This window comes from Narcine bancroftii, chromosome 4 (assembly GCF_036971445.1).
Source record: "Narcine bancroftii isolate sNarBan1 chromosome 4, sNarBan1.hap1, whole genome shotgun sequence".
Taxonomy (NCBI): Eukaryota; Metazoa; Chordata; class Chondrichthyes; order Torpediniformes; family Narcinidae; genus Narcine; species Narcine bancroftii.
This window is the reverse complement of record NC_091472.1, coordinates 277,619,703-277,641,805: the sequence shown is the minus strand read 5'-3', so window position 1 is coordinate 277,641,805 and position 22,103 is coordinate 277,619,703. Positions and strand designations below refer to the sequence as shown.

General features: G+C 42.8%; 1 protein-coding gene across 3 annotated transcripts in view; it reads right to left on the bottom strand.

Annotated features, from left to right (window-relative positions):
• Positions 1-22,103, bottom strand: part of nxph2a (neurexophilin 2a) — a 145,901-nt gene that overhangs the window by 119,525 nt on the left and 4,273 nt on the right. The window contains exon 3 of one of the 3 annotated variants that reach the window (XR_011356706.1): positions 5,172-5,595. The exons of the other annotated variants lie outside the window; for them this stretch is intronic. The gene's annotated coding sequence lies outside the window, so the exon portion shown is untranslated. Of the gene's footprint in view, positions 1-5,171; positions 5,596-22,103 lie in introns of those variants that run through there. 3 annotated transcript variants of the gene reach the window in all.

Here is a 22,103-nt window from a genome sequence, read left to right as displayed (position 1 = left end):
TGTTCACATTCTTAAATGTTAAAATTGAGCCCGCATTCACCACTGCAGCTTGTTCAACACTCCTACCACTCTGTGTGAAGAAGTTCCGCCTAAACGTTCCCCTTTCAGTCTTAACCCATGTCCACCAGTTTGTATCTCACCTACCTTTAATGGAAAAAAGCCTATCTATATTTACTGTCTATCTCCCTCATAATTTTTACCACTATCAAATTCCCCCCTCATTTTTCTATACTCCATGAAATAAAGTCATAACCTGTTTAACCATTCCTGATAACTCAGTTCCTGAAGTCCAGGCAACATCCTAGTAAATTTTCTCTGCACTCTCTATCTTATTGATATCTTTCCTGTAGTTAGGTGACTAAAACATTGGCCTCACCAATGTCTTATACAACTTTACCATAACTTCCCAACTCCTATATTCAATACTTTGATTTATGGAGTCCAATATGGCAAAAGCTCCCTTTACAACCCTATCCATTGGTGACACCACTTTCAGAGAATTATGGATCTGTATTCCAGATCCCTCTACAATTTTTGAGAAGCCTCTTTGCTGTCCACAACACCTCCAATCTTAGTATCATCTGCAAACTTGCTTATCCAATTTAGCACAATGTCATCAAGATCATTGATATGGATGACAAATAACAATAATCCCAGCACCAATCCCTGAGGCATGCCACTAGTCACAGGCTGTGAAGCAGTTATCCACCACTACTCTCTGGCTTCTCCCATCCAGCTACTGTCAAATCCAGTTCACTAATTCACATGAATACATGGCATCTGAACCTTCCTGACTAACCTCCCATGTGGGAACTTGGCAAACATCTTATTAAACTCCATGTAGACAACATCCAAAGCCTTCATTAACTTTCCTGGTAGACTTATCGAAAAACTCTTAGTTAAACATGAACGATCATGCACAAAGCCATGTTGACTATCCCTAACCAGTTTCTGGCAATCCAAATAATTGTATATCCTAATACTGATGTAAACAATCGAACAACGTGAGCTACCCTCCAATCCTCTGGCACCATACCTGTGGCTAAGGGTATATAAATAATTCTGCCACAGCCTCTGTAGTTTCTACACTAATCTCCCTCAAGGTCTGAGGGAATATCCTGTCAGTCCCTGGGGACCTATCCACCCTTATTTGCTTTAAGGCACCAAGCACTTCCTCCTCTTTAATCTGAATAGGTTCCAACACAACTCTGTGCCCATTTCCTGAGTGAATACTGATGAAATAAAACAAACATTTAAGATCTCCTCCATCTCTTTTGGGTCCATACAAAGCCAACCACTCTGATCTTCAAGTAGACCAATTTTGTCCCTTATTGTCCTTTTGCTCTTAATATACTTGTAGGCTACCCTAAGATTTTCCTTCACCGTTGTCTATCAAAGCAACCTCATGTTGTCTTTTAGACTTTCTGATTTCTTTCTTGAAGTGTCTCTTACATTTTTATACTCCTCAAGAATCTCATTTGCTCCACGTGGCCTATACATGCTATATACATCTCTCTTTTTCTGAACCAGATCCCAAATATTCCTCAAAAACCAAAGTTCCCAAATGTTTGCTAACTTGCCTTTAATCCTGACAGGAACATACAAACTCTGTACTCTCAAAATTTCACCTTCAAAGTTTCCCCACTTATCTCCCGCATCTTAACTCCAAAACAATTTATCCCAATCCACGCATTCTAGATCCTTTCTCATTTCTCAAAATTGGCCTGTCTCCAATTTGGAATCTCAACCTGAGATTGAAACTAATGGCATTATGATCACTGTTTCCAAAATGTTTCCCCTCCACATCCTTCTTTCACCTGTCCTGTCTCGTTCCCTAATGGGAGATCCAGTATTGTACTCTGTCTAGTTGGTACCTCTATATATTGATTTAGAAAACTTTCCTGAATATATTTGACAAACTCCAAGCCATCCAGCCCATTTACCATATGTAAAAAGTTAAAATCTCTTCCTCTTGCAACCTTATGTTTACTGAAGCTGATTGTTCTTCCAATGCTCATTGACTATTGAGGTGGTCTATAAAACAATCCTGTGAGTGTGGTCTGATTTTTTTTTTCCAGTTCTTCTGCTCAACCCTCATAGCCTCAGTAAATGAGCTCTCTGGTCTGTCTTGCTTGAGTACAGATATGATATTTTTCCTGAAGAGCAATGCCATTCCTTCCCCTTTCATCCCCTCCCCTCCCCGGTTCTATTGTGTCTAAAGCAATGGAAGCCTGGAATATTGAGCTGCCAGTCCTGCCCCACCTACAATCAAGTTTCTCTAATGGCCACACAATATCATAATTCCACATGTCAATCCATGTTCTAAGTCCTTCTGCCTTTCCTCCAACCTCCTTGCATTGAAATAGATGCTCCTGTTGACTTGGTGCATGCCATTTTTCACATCATCTTTTTCCTCCTCCACTTCTCCATCGGCTCTGGCACTCTGGTTCCCCTTACCTTGCAAATCTAATTTGAAACCACCAGAGTACCACTAGCAAACCTTCCCACAGGGATATTAGTCCCCCTCCATTTCAGATGCAAGCCATCCCATTGGGGCAGGCCCAACCTTCGCTGGAAGAGAGCCCACTGATCCAGAAACCTGAAGCCCTCCCTCCTGCACAATTTTAAACTTTAATTTTTGATCCTCAGTTGCTTTTATTTTAACTTATTGATTTATTTCCTCAATTTTATTTAGTTGATTAGGGTTGCCAGTTACTTAAACTCTGGATTCTAGTGATTTTACTGTACTTTTCTGATTCTAGGTGATAGAGCTTGGACTTAGAAGAGATTGCAGATGGTGGAACACAGAACAAACTAAAAACAGCTGGAGGAACTCAGAAGGTCAAGCAGTGTCCATGAAGGTCAAGGCATGGTTGTTGCTTCTGCATCAAGACAGCTAGAAACCGTAAGGGACAAGGTAGCAGTGACCATAAACTACAGTACGGAGTGTTCATGAGCTGATATGATAAACAGTAGAAATAACAATTGGAGAACAGAGAAAGAGGAACCACCAGGCTGCTTGTAAAAGAGGGGATGGAAATTTCTTTAAGATCAGTGTGTCAGACAATTTAAAGTGCAGGAGTAAAATTGAGACTGGAGATGCTGGAATCTGAACCCAAAAAAAAAACAAACTGCTGGAAAATCTCGAAGGGTCAAGCAGAATCTATGGAAGCAATATTTTGGGTTGACATCCTACATTGCGTGATTGGGAAGTGCAGCAAGAGAAGGTTTGGCAAGTTGTTGCAGCCCATTTTGCACGTTGCAGGCAATGTGGATATGGGAGTTGCTGGCAGATGGAGCAAATGTTCTGGTGAGGAAACTGTGTGCCATTCAAACAGCCTCATTTGTACTGGATGGTATTAAGCATCAAGAGTGTTGTTGGAGCTCTGCTTATCTAAATAGATGGAGAGTATTCCATCATGCTCCCACATGGCGGAAGGGCTTTGGAGTGAGTGGAAGTGAGTGCTATCATTATTTTACACCAGTATATACCTATTAATGACTTATTTTGAGCATAATTAAAATGGTATATGTTTCTGTTCTAAGCAGATTGAATTGAAAACTTTTTGCTCATGCATTATTAAGCTAAGTCGGTTGCTCTCATAAAGATGTTATTTTATGGTATATCTGTGCTGGTGTTAACTCATTTTTTGCTTTAAATAAGAAGCTGACATTTGAGTTAGACAAGGATACTCTTATTTAGTGCTTTGGAATGGGGCTATTAAAATCACTGTCTACTTAAATTTCTCCAAAGGGAAAGAAAAATCAGCAATGGAATGTAAGTAAAGTTTGGGTGGTCAATGGCTACAGGTCTCATAGACGTGATAATTTTTTGCCATGTTTAGCCAAGTTAGAGAATAAAATGACTAAATTAATGTTATTTTCCCTTAAATATTTCCATAATAATTGTCATATTTGTCTCCAATGTAAAGTCTAGTTTCTCTCTCTCTCTCTCTCTCTCTCTCGATAGAATGATAGTAAGCCAAGATATATTGCAGATATGCACAAACCATAATGAAATACTGGATGACTTTTACTGAACCTCATTTGAAATTTGTACTGTGAGCTAAACCTGACTTGCAACCTAGAATGAATAATAAGTGGAACTTGAAGCAGGAATTCTACAACTCAAGCAATTATTAGATTCCAGTGTTTACAACCAACACATACATAATGCTTTCTCAGCAGTAAAAATGACCAGACAAATGTTAGCAGTGAGTAATTAATAGGATACCCATCCCGCAAAATGCCTTCTGAAATCCTATTTGCATAACGTTGCTTCTGTAGAATTGGCAAAATGGAAGCAGCAGATGCTAGAATCTAAAGGCAAAAAAAACCCACCCAAACTGCTGGAAAATTTCGAAGAGTCAAGCAGAATCTATGGAAGCAATATTTTGGGTTGATACCCTGCGTTGCGTGATTGGGAAGTGCAGCGAGAGAAGGTTTGGCAAGTTGTTGCAGCCCATTTTGCACGTTGCAGACAATGTGGATACTGGGAGTTGCTGGCGGACAGAGCAAATGTTCTGGTGGGGGAGACTGTGCGCCATTCAAACAGCCTCATTTGTACTGGATGGTATTAAACATCAAGAGTGTTGTTGGAGTTATGCTTATCTAAATAGGTGGAGAGTATTCCATCATGCTCCTGCCTTGTACCTTATACATGGTGGAATATATCTCAGAGAGCTTGTATCGTCGCACTGGTGAGGCAGCTGCAGAAAGATGGCACCGTCAGGGCTTGCTGATGCCTTGTGGCTTAGGCCACCTCTCTCTCCTCAGGCAACGTGGTGACATCACCGCTGCGCGGGGGCGGAACTCTTGCTGACCTTAAAGGGGCATGCGCGAAATTCAAATAAACAGTTCAACTGAAACCTCCACCGTGTCCAGTGGTGTGTTTCTGTGTGTATGGCAGTCGCTACAGTCTTTTGTTTATTTGATAGAAAGACAGTGAAGGAGTTAACCGACAAATATTCTGAGTTACAGCAATCTCATGGGCTGTGTCCACCTGCACTTTAGCTGAATGGACTGGAACTGTTCTTTAAAAACAATCATGATATTTGGACTAAGGTTTGTGATATATGGTAGTGGCTGGAGGTGCGATGTGGCTGAGACAGATCTTAGCAAAATATCAAATGAAGAGTGTAGAGCATGTGGAAAGAACCAAAGACTTGTTGATCCAAACCAAGGCTTTTATTAACTAAGAGACTGGAGCATATCACAAGTAGGTCGACCAGTCCAGAATGACCTGGTCTGGCTAGGAACAATCCTTTAAGACCTGCCAGTAGGTGTGGCTACACTCTCAGCCAATCACAGTCATCCTACACTACCATCTGTACATATACACATTGGTGATAGAATCTGTACTATCACATTCACCCTTTCTTTGAGAACTGACCCCAGGATGGATGGAGATTAGGGGCTGTACCGGTCAGGGGGCCTGACCATCCGGCGTGACCGCTGGGATTGGGGTTGCCGGAATCGTGTCGCCGGCAGGCCCAAAGGGTACGGCCACTGCTTTGCTCAATTCCCCAACGGCGTTGTCGACAGTCTGGCCTGAGCTAGTGGGATGGTCCTGGTCCCTCTGTTCAAGCACATGACCTGGGGGGGAGAAGAAATAGGGGAAGGTTGGGTTAAAGGCACTGCTGCGCCTGATCCAGCTTGGACTAGGTCCCTTACCAAGACTGTGTCCTCCCGCCCATCCGGGTACTCAACATAGGCATAATGCGGGTTCGCATGGAGCAGAGTTACTCGGTCAACCAACGGGTCATTCTTTGAGTACCGGACGTGGCACTGTAAGAGGACCAGACCAGGAACTGTGAGTCGTAGCCGACTCGGATTTCCTCGGGAAAGAGAATATCTTTTCATGGGTTGTGGTGCATAAGAGGGAGTGGATGGAGTGTAGGGCACTCGTGAACACGTCCAACAGTGAAAGGTGGGGAGACATTTGGTCCAGAGGGCAGGCGTAACCGCTTTCCAGACGGTGGCGTTCTCTCTTTCGACTTGCCCATTACTGCTTGGGTTATAGCTGGTGGTCCTGTTTAAAGCAATACCATGCTCCAGAAGGTACTGCCGCAGCTCTGCACTCATAAATGAGGACCCCCTGTCACTGTGGATGTAACTGGGGTACCCGAAGATGGTGAAGATGCCGTGCAGGGCCTCTATAACTGAGGAAACCCTCTCTCTCTCTGTGCAGGACACAGCGAACGGGAAGCGGGAGTACTCGTCGATGGCCATAAGGATGTAGGTGTTACAGTTGGCCGATGGTAGGAGCTCCTTGAAGTCTATGCTGAGACGCTCAAAGGGGTGGGTGGATTTGATGATGTGGGTGTTCTCCGGACAGAAGAAATGGGGCTTGCACTCAGCACACACCAGGCAGCCTCGGGTCATTGAGCGAATCTCCTTGACCATGTAGGGCAGGTTGCGAGCTTTGACAAAGTGCGTGAACCTAGTGACCCCTGACTAACAGAGCTCCTCGTGGAGTTTCTACAGCCTGTCCAGTTGTATGTTGGCGCGTCCCCCTGGAGAGCGCATCTGGAGGGTTGATGAGTTTACCTGATACAGTATGTCATAAATAAAGGTGGAGAGCTCGATTCTCCACCTGGCGATTTTGTCATTCTTGATCTTAACTCGCTGGGTATTGCTAAACATGAAGGAGACCACGCATTGGTCGGTCAGCAGCGTAAAGCACCTGCCAGTGAGGTAGTGTCTCCAACAATGTACTGCTTCGACTATGGTCTGGGCCTCCTTCTCGACAGAGGAGTGCTGGCTCTCAGGACCCTGGAGGGTTCTGGAGAAGAAGGCTACCAGTTGGACGGCCTGGTTCAAGGTGGCTGCCAGTGCAAAGTCAGACGCATCACTCTCAACTTGGAATGGAATAGACTCATAGATGGTGTGCCGCGTTGCAGCAGCGATGTCCGATTTGATGCGGTCGAAGGCCGCTCTGGCTTCGGTTGACAGGGGGAAGGAGGTGGTCTTGATGAGTAGCCATGCCTTGTCGGCATAGTGTGGAACCCATTGGGCATAGTAAGAGAAAAAAACCCAGGAAGCGTCTGAGTGCCTTCTGTGTGTGTGGGGGTAAATCCATGAGAGGACGCATCTGGTCAGGGTCTGGCATGACCACCCCGTTCTCCAACACACAGCCCAGAATTGCGAGCCGAGTGGTCCGGAAGACACACTTGTCGAAATTGTAGGTCAAGTGCAGCCGAATTGCAGTCTGAAAAAATTTCTCAAGGTTGGCATCATGATCCTCCGTGTCATGACCACAGATGGTGACATTGTCCAGATACGGGAAAGTATCCAGTCAGCCCGTTCTGGCTTACCATCCAGTCCATTTCCCACTGGAAGACCGCGACACCATTTGTGACCCCAAAGGGTACCCTGAGGAATTGATACAGCCGCCCATTTGCCTCGAAGGCCGTGAAAGGTCGGTCTTCTCAGATCGGGAGCTGATGATAGGCTGAACATAAGTCAATGGTGGAAAATACATGGTATTGAGCTATTTGATTCACCACATCCGTAGAAGGGGGTACGCATTCAGAAGCGTGAAGCGGTTCATTGTCTGGCTGTCGTCAACCACCATCTGCGGCTTCTCCCCGTTTTTAACAACCACCACCTGGGCCCTCCATGGACTCGAGCTAGGTTCGATAATGCCCTCATCCAGCAGTCTGCGCACCTCGCTTGTGATAAATTTCCTGTGTTCATAAATATATTGCCGGCTTTTGGTGGCCACAGGCTTCCAGCTAGGGGTGAGATTTGCGTAAAGTGCTGGTGGAGCAACTCGGAGGGTGGAGAGACTACATGTGAGACCCCGGAATGCGGGGGAGGGTGGCTCGGGCTGTGCTGGCAGGAGGTTCCTGGGGTGGAGTGGTTACAGACAGAGAGAGGAGCGTGAGGCCCCCCAAAGAGCAGGGAAACTGTTTGAAACTGGCACTGAAAATCCAGTCCCAGCAGTGCAGGGGCGCACAATTGGGGAAGGTCTAATAGTTTGAAGTCTGTGAACGTGATGCCCTGGACTTTCAGGGTCACCACGCAGTACCCCTTTACCCCAGTTGAGTGCGATCTGGTCACCAATGAAATTCTCTGTGCAGTGGGGAGAATAGCCAGTCCGCAACGGTGGGCCAGGTCTGGGCGGATAAAACTGTCAGTTGATTCTGAGTCAAATAAGCAATTGGTATAGTGTCCATGTATTTTAATCAGTTCCATTATTTTTGTGAGGGGATGGGGGAAATCCTGGTCGAGGGTTATTGATGCAGAGACTTGTAATGGGGACAGTGGAGTCCTGCGTGATGACATCACACAAACAGGTGGACCTTAAAAGACAGTGTCGAGGAATTGGTGTTGTTGCCTGCAGCCAACAGTAAGTGTTGAGGGTCGCTGCTTGCCTTCGGCGGTGGGGCAGTCAGCGGTGCCAGGTCCCCGGTCGGCAGGGTCGGGTCCCCGGTCGGCAGGGTCGGGTCCCCGGTCGGCAGGGTCGGGTCCCCGGTCGGCAGCGTCGGGTCCCCGGTCGGCAGCGTCGGGTCCCCGGTCGGCAGGGTCGGGTCCCCGGTCGGCAGGGTCGGGTCCCCGGTCGGCAGCGTCAGGTCCCCGGTCGGCAGCGTCGGGTCCCCGGTCGGCAGGGTCGGGTCCCCGGTCGGCAGGGTCGGGTCCCCGGTCGGCAGCGTCGGGTCCCCGGTCGGCAGCGTCGGGTCCCCGGTCGGCAGCGTCGGGTCCCCGGTCGGCAGCGTCGGGTCCCCGGTCGGCAGCGTCGGGTCCCCGGTCGGCAGCGTCGGGTCCCCGGTCGGCAGCGTCGGGTCCCCGGTCGGCAGCGTCGGGTCCCCGGTCGGCAGCGTCGGGTCCCCGGTCGGCAGCGTCGGGTCCCCGGTCGGCAGCGTCGGGTCCCCGGTCGGCAGCGTCGGGTCCCCGGTCGGCAGCGTCGGGTCCCCGGTCGGCAGCGTCGGGTCCCCGGTCGGCAGCGTCGGGTCCCCGGTCGGCACCGTCGGGTCCCCGGTCGGCAGCGTCGGGTCCCCGGTCGGCAGCGTCGGGTCCCCGGTCGGCAGCGTCGGGTCCCCGGTCGGCAGCGTCGGGTCCCCGGTCGGCAGCGTCGGGTCCCCGGTCGGCAGCGTCGGGTCCCCGGTCGGCAGCGTCGGGTCCCCGGTCGGCAGCGTCGGGTCCCCGGTCGGCAGCGTCGGGTCCCCGGTCGGCAGCGTCGGGTCCCCGGTCGGCAGCGTCGGGTCCCCGGTCGGCAGCGTCGGGTCCCCGGTCGGCAGCGTCGGGTCCCCGGTCGGCAGCGTCGGGTCCCCGGTCGGCAGCGTCGGGTCCCCGGTCGGCAGCGTCGGGTCCCCGGTCGGCAGCGTCGGGTCCCCGGTCGGCAGCGTCGGGTCCCCGGTCGGCAGCGTCGGGTCCCCGGTCGGCAGCGTCGGGTCCCCGGTCGGCAGCGTCGGGTCCCCGGTCGGCAGCGTCGGGTCCCCGGTCGGCAGCGTCGGTGGGTACCGGGTCGGCGACGGTCGCGGCGTCGTGTCCCCGGACCCCGGGTGGCGGCAGCCTTTGAGGTCGGAGCTGGGGCCTGGTCAGACGTTGCTTCATGAGGTAGGCTGAACGTCATTGCGGCAAGGGTGGGTTGTACCTTGCGCGCTCAGTGCCAGCCCCGTGATGTCAGGTGCTGTCGTGCGGTGGAGTCCTTGCTCTCATTGGACGAGAGCTCTGAGGAAGAAGTGTTTGAAATGGAGAGTGGTGATTGGACTTCACATGAGGCCCTGTGATTGACGGCAGCCATTTTGGAGTGACAGACTACAGCAAAGTGGCCATTTTTAAGGCACTTCTGGGACTTGGCTTTTCTCACCAGGCTCTGGGACCTGCAGTGCTTGTTCCTCCCACAGAAATAACACTTTTGGGTTGCACCGGGCAGCGTAGCGGCAGTTGTAGGGTTGAGGGAGGGCATCCTACTCCCATCAGAGTGTGGGGTCCAGCCCCGAGAGTACATGTCCATACTTAAGACTGCAGCCTCCATCGTCTCTGCGATCCGGATCATATCCTCTAGGTTTTCTCCCCCGTGCTCTAGCAGGCGCTGCTTCACCTCATTCGATCGGACCCCGGCCACGTAGGCATTCCGAATCAGACCGTCTGTGGTCTCCACAGCAGTTCTGTCTGTGCAGGTACAGTCCCTGCCCATTGCCCTTAGTGCCTGAATATAAGCTCTACAGGATTCACCGGGCTGTTGCCTCCTTGTAGCAAGTTTGTACTGAGCATAGTCCCTGTTCACCAGTCGCTCGTAGAGCCCTTCAGCACCTTCATGGCTGCGGCATAAGTGGTCGCATCCTGGACACTCTGGTAGACACTCGGGGACATCATAGACATCAATATTAGTAGTTGATGGTTGTCCTCTATCAGGGCATGGTCAGAGAGCTGTAAGTATATTTCGAAGCATCTCACCCAGTTCTTAAAGTCATTCGAGGCTGTAGCTGACTGTGGGTCGATGTCGAGGCGTTCCAGCCGTAGCATAAGCTCCATCCCTTCAAAACTTTTTTTTAGTTAATAAAATTGTAGAGCGCGTCGAAAGAACCAAAGACGTTGAATCTAACCAAGACTTTTATTAACTAAAAGACTGGAGCATATCACAAGAAGGTCGACCAGTCCAGAATGACCTGGTCTGGCTAGGAGCAATCCTTTAAGACCTGCCAGTAGGTGTGGCTACACTCTCAGCCAATCACAGTCATCCTACACTACCATCTGTACATATACACATTGGTGATAGAATCTGTACTATCACAAAGAGCAACAGAAAAAAGTTATTCCTTACTACAGATCCAAATATAGTTGCACCAACGAGTTAGAATTTAATCCAGTGGTCAAGAAATATTTGAAAATTAACAGCAGAATGAGGGGGAATTCATTGAGACATTTCAAATATTGAAAGGTTTTGACAGAGCGAATGCGGATAAGATGTTTCCTTCGATGGGTGAATCGAGGACAAGGGGTCATAGTCTTACAATTAGAAGTTATCCAATTAAAACAGAGGAGAGGAAGAGCTTCTTTAGTCAGAGGGTAGTGGACCTATGGAACTCACTGCCGTACAAAGCAGAGGAGGCCAGATCACTGGGAGAATTTAAACAGGAAATGGATAAGTATCCCTTTAGTGAGGGATTCAAGGGATATGGGGAAAAGGCTGGAAATTGGAACTAGTTGTGAGCGTAGTTCATCTTAGTGTAGTCCTCTACCGGCACCACCTACGGCTCCTAGAACGCTTCCACCAGCGTTGTCTCCGCTCCATCCTCAACATCCATTGGAGCGCTTACACCCCTAACGTCGAAGTACTCGAGATGGCAGAGGTCGACAGCATCGAGTCCACGCTGCTGAAGATCCAGCTGCGCTGGATGGGTCACGTCTCCAGAATGGAGGACCATCGCCTTCCCAAGATCGTGTTATATGGCGAGCTCTCCACTGGCCACCGTGACAGAGGTGCACCAAAGAAAAGGTACAAGGACTGCCTAAAGAAATCTCTTGGTGCCTGCCACATTGACCACCGCCAGTGGGCTGATAACGCCTCAAACCGTGCATCTTGGCGCCTCACAGTTTGGCAGGCAGCAACCTCCTTTGAAGAAGACCGCAGAGCCCACCTCACTGACAAAAGGCAAAGGAGGAAAAACCCAACACCCAACCCCAACCAACAAATTTTCCCTTGCAACCGCTGCAATCGTGTCTGCCTGTCCCGCATCGGACTTGTCAGCCACAAACGAGCCTGCAGCTGACGTGGACTTTTTACCCCCTCCATAAATCTTCGTCCGCGAAGCCAAGTCAAAGAAAAGAGTCACAGAACAGAATCTATGGGCCTAGTGGTGTACTTTTCTTCCTTTATCTTGTGATCCATATAACACACACTATTATTACTGTGAAAGTTGGCTAACAAATCCAGGAAATTAAGGGGAACCCTGTTAATTTGTGGATCACTGAAAGCAGATGGTTCACAAAAACATTATATATGCTCAGTTAAATTCAGTAATTAATATCACAAATAATATTTAACCACATAATTGTTAATGATTGCTCGTTACCTGTCTGGTGGAAAAAGTTAACAATTAAAAATAGTATTCATTCTATAGAGTTGTAAATTGTTGATGGGGACTTAAAATGCATTTACCGGTACTTGTATTTTGAATTTCTTGATTAATTTAAATGATGTTTCTCGCTCTTTTTCTCTCTTTCTTTGACTAATTTAACATTGAAGACATCCACTCTAAATAATTCGGCTTCTCAATTCCCTACTTTTTCAATCTTTGATTCTTATTAGTTAAGGAGCAAGACCTTTGGGTTCATTCTTCACCAAGATGGCAGGTGCCTGTTACTCCCTTCCTGCCATTATCAACATGTACAGCTGCCAGTTTACAGGGTAAAGACATTTGTAGTAAAGGTTTAATTATAAAACAAAGTCTTATTCCATCAAATCCCAGACTGATGATATTCTATTAACTCTTTAATTTGTGAAAAATGATAATGAATTATTTAAGATGCCAGTACAAGGTAACTATGATCCTAGTTTCATTCATTTATTTTTGTGAGCTGTGGCTCTGAATTAATGATTAAAATAACCTCCTAAGTAGATTTTTAAAATTATTTTAATGTTTTTTTTTGCTGCATTCCCATCTCATATTGTGTTCAGAAACCTGTTTTCAACACTTATTATTGCTAATCACTGTTAAAAGTGAAATATATTATGACTTGAAAGCTATTTATAATCACATGCACCAGTGTATATTTTTCAGAATTTGCTACATATTTTGTATGATCAAATCAACACGATTTCAGATCACTACAAATTAATGAGACCTGATAGTTAAGCCTCAGCCTAAAGTTATCAACAGATGGATTATTCTACATAGGATTTAGATCTAAATCATCTGGGGAAAGTGAGTGATGGAATGGCAGACAGAATTTGATTTGACACATGCGATTTTTTTGCATATTAGTAAGTTGGTCCAGGGCATGGCGGGGTCCTGAAGCTTGTTGTAGAAATGAGAGACAGGGCTCAAGATGTATAGTTATTTAAAAATGGTGATACAGAGTAGTAAATAAGGCATTTATCATCTTTCCTTCCTTGATAAGGGCATTGAGTACAAAATCTGAGAAGTCATTTCACAACTGCACAAGACATTGGTGAGAAAATGTTTGGAATACTGCACATGGTCCTAGTCATCCAGCTACAGAAAAAAAAATAATTAAAAGGGTGCAGAAAAGATTAATGAGAATGTTACCTGAACTGGAGGGCTTGAGTATTAAGGTGAGGCTGGATATGCTGGGACTTTTTAACTGGAGCATAGGAGGCTGAGGGGGTAATCTTATTAGTATTATGAGGGGCACGGGTAAGGTAAATTGCCATAATTTATTTCCCATTTTGAGGTTGTCTAAAACTAGTGGGCATTGATTTAAAGAGTGAAAATATTTAAAATGAACCAGTGGGATTTTTTCCACGTAAGGTATGTGGAATGAGCTGTCAGAAGTAGTGTAGAGATGGGTAAAATTACAACACTATAAATACCCACCTCACTGACAAAAGGCAAAGGAGGAAAAACCCAACACCCAACCCCAACCCACCAATTTTCCCCTGCAACCGCTGCAACCGTGTCTGCCTGTCCCGCATCGGACTTGTCAGCCACAAACGAGCCTGCAGCTGACGTGGACATTTACCTCCTCCATAAATCTTCGTCCGCGAAGCCAAGCCAAAGAAGAAGAAAAGAAATACTTTTAGTTAGGTCTCCTAATCTCTCTCTTGGACTGTTCCTTGTCTTATAAAATAATTAAGGACCACCTCTTCCTCTCACTGCATCAAATTTCCCCCGTGACCAACATTCAATGTGTAGTGATGAGTGGAGCTGCACTCCGTGCTACTTTGTGGGCTGACAAAAGTCTCCTGCATTTATTTATACTGGCAAGATATTCAAAGCAATTTGCAGCTTATATTTTTACAGTATGGGATGGTGGAGGAGCAGTTTAAGGCAGGAGCTATTGGAATGTTTAAGAAATAAATTAGGCAGGTACATGGATAGGATGTGTTTCGAGATTATATGGGCCACGTGCAGAAATGAGGGAGTAGTGTGGCTGGGACATTTTAGTTAGCATTGGCAAACGAGGCTGAAAGACCTGTTTCCATGACATGATTCTTTTCTAATTCAAGCTCATTATTGAATCTAGATCTGTCATTTCTGAGAATTTTTTGTTTATTCCTCTGTGAAGCCAAACTTGTCATTCGTTTCCTATGTGATTTACTTCTCCTCAATACAATTTACCTGCCTTAATCTGCAAATGATAAACACTTGGTAATCTTTTTACCTGTGTAATCATTTTATGCTTCTTGTTAGCCTCATCTTGTACTCTTTCCTTCCCTTTCCTCATTCATTCCATGGTGCAGGCTGTAAATACTGATATTTCCCCACATTTCTATTGCTACCCCTAGCAGGACCATTACTTGCCTTCATGAAATGTTTATCACTTGTCAATGTTATTTAATGTTAACAACTGCTCATTCGATGACGTACCTTTTTAACATAGCTTTCTATTCACTATTCATGTTTAAAAATGGAATTAAACAAACTATGAAGGCCAAAAGCATGAATCACTTTCTATGTTCAGATTATGATTACTATTACTAAAATGTCTTAATTACTGTATTGTCCATCAACTCGTGTCAAGCAATATTAGACCTAGATTTGCCTGCTCCCTCATTTGTCAACATACTGTGTAAGGAAACCATCTCTTACGCATGCCATCAATCTGTCATCGTACTACCACTAATGCATTTTGTCTCGTCTATATGCTGATTAAAGTCTCCCAAGTAATACTCTTGTTAACATGTAGCTTTAGATTCCTGGTTTATTCTATGCCTTACAATTTTGAATCCTATACACTGCTCCCACCAATATTTTATCCCTTGGTATTTGTTAGCTCCGCCCAAATAGATTCTTTATTTTGATTTTTCTCAAACAAGATCATCCCACTCTACAGCTTTTATCACTCATTTAATATCATAACTACTAATTTTCCTTTTTTTCCCCTTTTAGCTTATCTTACTAAAAATTAGCCCAGTCCGTTTAATTTTCAATTTTGGTCTCTCGGCAACCACATCCCTATCATGGCTCTTCTACTGTACATATTTATTTCTATCTATACCATTAGTCCATTTATTTTGCTTTAAAAATGTGCATTAAAAAAAGCTTTCAGTTTGTTCTTTCTACCATTTTTCCCCTCTGACTAATTGGCATATCAAAATGGCCTGTTACCATACTGTATATCTAAATTTTAAAAAAAATAAATAAATAATGGTTTTGTTCCTAATCTAAGTTTTTTATTTTATGGGTCTACACTGTTGAAATAGTAGTTTTTAAATAGGTTCCATTGGAAATGCACAGATGTCTATAAAAAATAACGTTAAAACAATTAGAATCATAGAAAGTGACACTGAAGAGGGTAAATCGGCCAAAGATTATGTAAAACATTTGAATAAACCACTTTGTCCTTGATGCACCATCAATGACTCCAAAAGACTGAAGTTGAGCAGACTGATAGATGTTTATTTGCTTTGGAACAAAGGCATGTCCCTGCTGCTTGACTGTCCTGCTCTGGGGAAGGGGCTGTGGAACAGTCACCTTTATTCAAGAGCCTGTGGGAGGGGGCAAAGGTACAGTCGGCCAAACAGATAAATATATACATCACTGGCACATTCCTGGCAGATTTTGGTTACCCATTTTGCTCTTGTTTCTGGATGATACATTTTACATAACTTTATTCAATACATGTGCCTGTTCATAAATAAATTTACCATAATCATTTTGATAATGTTTGCTGAAATCTGAATTGAGCATATCTACAATTATTTCTAAATGCTCTTAGCAGTTTCAGTAATTGCATTGTCTTGTGCTGATTTAGGAAATCTCAGCTCGTACCCCAGTGCTACGAAAGACACATAAGGAATATTCAGCTAGCATTCTTGTTTCCAATCATTATCCTGAGATAGATGAAAAATGTCCATCCATGGATACCTGCAAATTATATGCTCAAACTCAACTCTATTGCGACTTTGGGTCAAAAAGCTTGCAAATACTTATTAGTCTCTGGATTTACGCAAGTAATCTTTTGAACAAGGCACAGAAGACTGTCCGACACCACAAAGCTCGAGGAGGCATGGTTAACGTAAAGATTAGTTCAATGCTGTAACAGGGTCAGTGATCAGGTTCAAGGTTTGAATCCTGCACTGTGTGTAGGAGTTTGCATGTTCTCATGTCGGCATAGGTTTTCCCCGAGGGTTCCGGTTTCCTCCCACTGTTTGAAACAGACAGGGTTATCGGTTAATTAAGTGTAAAATGGGCAGCACGGACTCGTGAGACAAAATGGCCTGTTACAATACTGTATATCTAAATTTTAAAAAAATATAACTAATGGTTTTGTTCCTAATCTAAGTTTTTTATTTTATGGGTCTACACTGTTGAATAAGTAGTTTTTAAATAGGTTCCATTGGAAATGCACAGATGTCTATAAAAAATAACGTTAAACAATTAGAATCATAGAAAGTGACACTGAAGAGGGTAAATCGGCCAAAGATTATGTAAAACAAATGACATACAACACATACAAATTATAACAAAATTATAAAACTTACACGATTAGTGACTAGAACAGAATAGAGACATCAATGAAGTGTACATTTTAAAATGTTTACTGGCAGACGTGATGTGGTTTAAATCACTAAATGTAACTTAATTTTTTTACAAACATTACAATTCATTGAAGATTTTATTTGCTCGTGATTTCATAATTTCTTTTCTATATCAAACACGTAATCCCAAATAGGAAACAATTATAAACTACGAACCAAAAACAAAAATGATCTAATCTATCAATGAATCTTGTAATACGGACTTGTTGACATTCATGGATGCCATTTAAAATAATTAGTATTGTGATATTCTGCTTTTTATCTACAAAAGGTAATAAAAAGCAGCCAGAATGCATTTATTCACCAAGATATAAATCGACAGGGATAGGAAAGCAATTTTATTTTTGTCACATTAACCATGATTTCAAGAGATCAAGGAAGATTATTTTTTATTCTGAAAACTTTTCCCCAACTCTTCATTTCTGATGTGACTTATTTTCCCTTTTCAGACACATTGTTGATTTTGGTGCCAGTGATGTTAAAAATGCCTAAATGCTTTCAGGATGATTTATTCAAATTCCACTTTTTTTGACCAATACTAAATACAACATATTTTTCCAAATTATTACAAAGCATATTCTGCAGCATGTAGAAAATAGCATTGAGACTATTGTTAACATTATTGTCACAATTTGTAATTAAAGCTGACAACGGTTTTAGAGATCCATTAAAAAATGTTTGCAGTAATTTGAAGGGTTCCAGAGAAGGTTTCATTTTTATTCATTATGGGTCATCAAAGCATTTAACGTCAGACAAATGTGCTGTTAGGAGCAAAAGGTAAAGGAAGAATGGGTCTGTATATCAAACGGCCATTATCATTGAATGAAATTTTGCATTGTAAATGGTTTGATACCTTGCAGGAAACATAGAATACCACATATCTAAACTGAACCACATTAAAGGCAAGCAAACATCATGATTTTGTTTCACCGGGGTCTATTTTCACCATTGGCTTCTCCGTGTCCAACAATCTCCAAGGTACTACAAGCGTTGGATATCAACTCATCTTTTCAGCTCATTGTTTAATGAACTATTTTAAAATCGGATTCTGCAAGCACATTTCTTTGCTTCTATTGTATGTAAAAACGACTCTATTACAACTTGGTGATGGAAATGCATTGAAAGAATGCAACAATCTGAGAATTGTCTGCTTGAGTGAATACTACAAAATTTGTTCCTGATTCTTGGTCATTTATTTAGATTGTTATGTTGAACAAATATTTGCATTAAATATTATGATCATTGTTCTCTCTTAGTGGCTATTCTCCTTTAGCAAAAAAAAAGGGCAAATTTAAAGCAAGTGTTTCCATTATATTTTATTCCAAGCTAATTCTCAAAAATGATATTAAAACGCAGACATCAAAATTATTAATTATTAATTTAATAGACAGATTGTGAACTAATTTTGGAGACAAAAATTGTGATGAATACCTTTACTGCTTATTGATAAATACTTACTCCTAATGTCTTATCAATTGCTGAGATTACCAGAGAGCAGCACACTTACCACAGGTTTAGATTAATTGATTTTTGTTTCAAAAATTAACCTTGCACAATTGGTCATTAAATCAATGTAATCTTTCTAAGATTGAAAGGAGAGTGGCTGATATACCCACAGTGCTACTAAATCTCACTGAAGCTAAATAAAATGTTAACAGCAATGTGTTTGACAACCTTTCAATTTTCACCAGTCTGTGAACAATTTCAAGTTACAATGAACAAACAAAACATGAACTGTCTACTTGGGGGCAAATACTTTTTGGAATATTTAAAATAGCATCTTGGTTAGTGTAGTGGTTAACCAAATGATATTACAGTGCCAGCACCCAGGTCTGAATCTGGCGCTGTCTGTAAGGAGTTTGTATGTCTTCATGGGTTACCTCTGAGTGCTCTGGTTTCCTCCCACCCATCAAAATGTACTGAGGTTGTAGGTTAATTAGGATATTTGAGTGGTACGGGCTCATAGGCCAGAAGAGCCTGATGCCACATTGTATATCTGAAATTTAAAAAAAAACACTTAAATCTGAAATTTTCAAGGAGAAATTGCAAGGTTTCTTTTATCCTTTCCAATAATGATAGAAAGGATGTGATCCACCTCACCTGGAGAACCTACATTCAGCTGAGTTGCTGATCTGAGGTGAGATGATTTGGTACGCTGCAATGTCAGTGTCTCGACGTTTGTGTGGACAAAACTGGTTGCAGTCTTCCACGTGATGAAGTTAAACTCATCAACATAAAATATAAAATGCACATTTCCATTTGGCACAGCAGAGTATTACTTCTGCCAGCATAGCCATGTTGCTTCCTTTTGGAAGAAAAAATAAAGCACAGAAAATCTATGTATAGAAGCAGATTTGAAACAAAAATATATGGGTTAAATAAGAGATGTCATTGCCACAGCAACCATTTGCCAAACCTTTCAGTTTACTTTGCTCTTTGATAAATGAATTTCAGAGTTAATCAAGTATCACTAAAAGAACAAAATATTATTATAGGTCTGATGGCGAGAGACAGTGAATGGTGAGCATTATGTGTACATCAGTTTAAATGGAATGGATAATGAAGACAAATGGGAATCAGTCCAGTTGTTTGGAAGATCCAATCAATACATTGAGTTTCATCATAGCCAATGTTGGTGTGTGGATTGAGGTTATTTATTTGTTTTTTTTTCAGTAGATAGGAAAGACCAGCAGTTTTATTCTGTAAAATGATTGGCCTAATATAAATATATCATCCTATTGGGGGTAATCTAAATCAGTAATTGTCGTCTACCGAAAATAAATTCAAGTTCATCAGGGAATCACCGTGAGACCGTTATGAACAAATTGTATTAAGAAACTGAATATATGGTTGGCAGAATTACTGAAAATACAAAGGTAGCTGGGAAGCCAAGTTATGACAAGGAAGTAGAGTCTGAAAAAGATATAGATAGATGAGACTTAGAGCAAAGTTTTGGCAGGTGGAGTGTAATGCAATGTGTGAGGTAATCCACTTTAGTTGAAGAATAGAACATGAGAATATTGCTTAAATAAAGTGATTTTAATGAAACAGAAGATACTGATGCAGTTTGAATAAGTATAAATAGACATTTCTCAAGAGGTCATTCATCTGTGACTGTTCAGGAGGGTTTCAGAGGGTTGTGGATCTTTGGAATCCACTCTTTTAAAAAGCTTTGGACACTTTTAAACAAATTCAAACTCAAGATAAAGTTTGGATCAATAGGGAAGCCAAGGTTTCTGGGTAGCAAGCAGGAAGGTGTCTGTGGAGCCAAATTATGACAGCCACAATATAATTGAATGGTTGAGCATACTCTACTGCTCTCATGCCTAATAGTTTTATGATAGTCTGGCAAGAAAGTTATGGTTTTTGTAGCACCATAGAGTGACACAAATTTTTTATCAAACTTGTTGAACTCCTCAGAGAAGTTCAGCAGTATTTTCCTTTGATGGGAGAGCAGATTTGTCGTTGTTGGTTTATTTTCAAAACTCTCTACTATTTTTTGATATCAACCATAAGAAAGTTGCAAAGGGTCAATTATGCCAGAGTGCAAACTTCAGGACAGATCATTAAATACAGTGTGTGATTTTTCTGTTTGAGGCCTTTTACATTTATGTAAAACAGAAGAGGAAAAAGAACTGAATGGAGAGACAGGATAAATTATAAAAATGAAATAAAATAGTTGAGATATTGTACAAATACCTGTGGCTGACTTAACAACAGAATACACAAACAATGTTACCAAGGGACTAACATTAATTAGAGCACAAAAGCAAATGATAGAAACAGTGAAAAACTATTGGAGAAATTAATGGGATAAAAACTAACTATTTAGTGGAAATAAAAGCTAACTCATTAAGAGCTCAGTAGTGGAGAGGATCAAGAACTTCAAATCCCTGTGTGTTAATATCTCTGAGGATCTGTCCTGGAGCCTCCATATTAATGCAATCACAAAGAAGGCTGGCCAATGGCTATATTTTGTGAGGTATCTGAGGAGATTTGGTATGTCACCAAAGATACCAGAGCATTCTAGCTGGTTTCATCACTGCCAGGAATGGAGGTGCCAATTCCCAGGACATGAATAAGCTCCAGAGGGTTGTTAACTCAGCCTGTAACATCACAGGCATGAGACTTTACTCCATTGAGGACATTGACATGAGGCAGTGTCTTTAAAAAGCAGCTCTATCCTCAAAGACTCCCACCACCCAAACTATGCCCTCTACACTGTGCTACTATCAGGAAAAAAGTACAGGTACGTAAAGTCGAGCACTCAATGCCACAAGGATAGCTTCTTCCCTGCTGCCATCAGATTCCTGAGTAGTCAATGAACCGACGGCACTGCCTTATGTTTAATGCATTATTATTTTTTATATATATATATATAGAACTGCTGCAAGATAGTGCTACATTCATGTTTTCACTCTGATGCTGCTCCAAAACACCAAATTTCAGACTTGTTCATGTCAATAAATACATTTTGATTCGGAAACTGATGGTATATAGAAATACAATTCTCCAAACTTTCAAAGGTTCTGTGGGCAGGAAGTAACACAACTGTTCAAGATAAGAGGGAAAAAATGGGAAATGACTGGTCAATTAGCCTGGCATCCCACATGAAAAATGTCCAGAATTAATTAGGATACAGAGTACTGAAAACAATCATGTATGATTAAGCAGATAAGTTGTGCTTCTATTAAAGAAAAAAATACATTTAGCAATTATAATAGATTCATGGCTATAACTAACAGTGTAGATAAAGAAAACTAATTAATTGATTATCTGTTGATATTACATTTGGATAAGGTCATAAATGTTCTTGGTTAGGATTATGTATAATATATTTCCTTAGATAAAGAAATGGAGAAAAGCAAATAAATGAGCAACTTACTTGATGGTGGATTACATCAAGAGAGTGTCAAAGGAACAACAGTGGGGCTACTGATGAATGGTTTTGATCTGAAATGTTGATCTGTCCATTTTTTCCATCTGTTCCTCCCTCCATAGATGTGTGCTTCCAGGATTTTTCCTTTTTAAGTAAAGCTCTTCATTTTGGAATTTTGTATTAACAAGGGTAACTACTGCATGGTAAAACAATCAACAGTGCTACATTTAGATTTAGATTTTAATAAACTATATCCTCATTTAGTTGAATGTCTGTTGGTAATTAGAGGTTGTGGTGAAGTTCATCATCAATGCCTGTCTTCATTTACAAGCTTCTGAGATATAAACGATGATTCACATTTCCCAGAATCTCATTGTGGATCTGGGCAGGAGATTGGGCAGGGTTGTGTGGTTGGTGCTGTTTGATAGATGATCTTTGATTTCTGAATATTTACTGTAAAGCTCTTATACACCTCGAAGTATTGAAGAAATGCATAGACTGCGGTTTACAAAATTCTCAAATCTTTTGACAGGATAGTGGAACTAATGT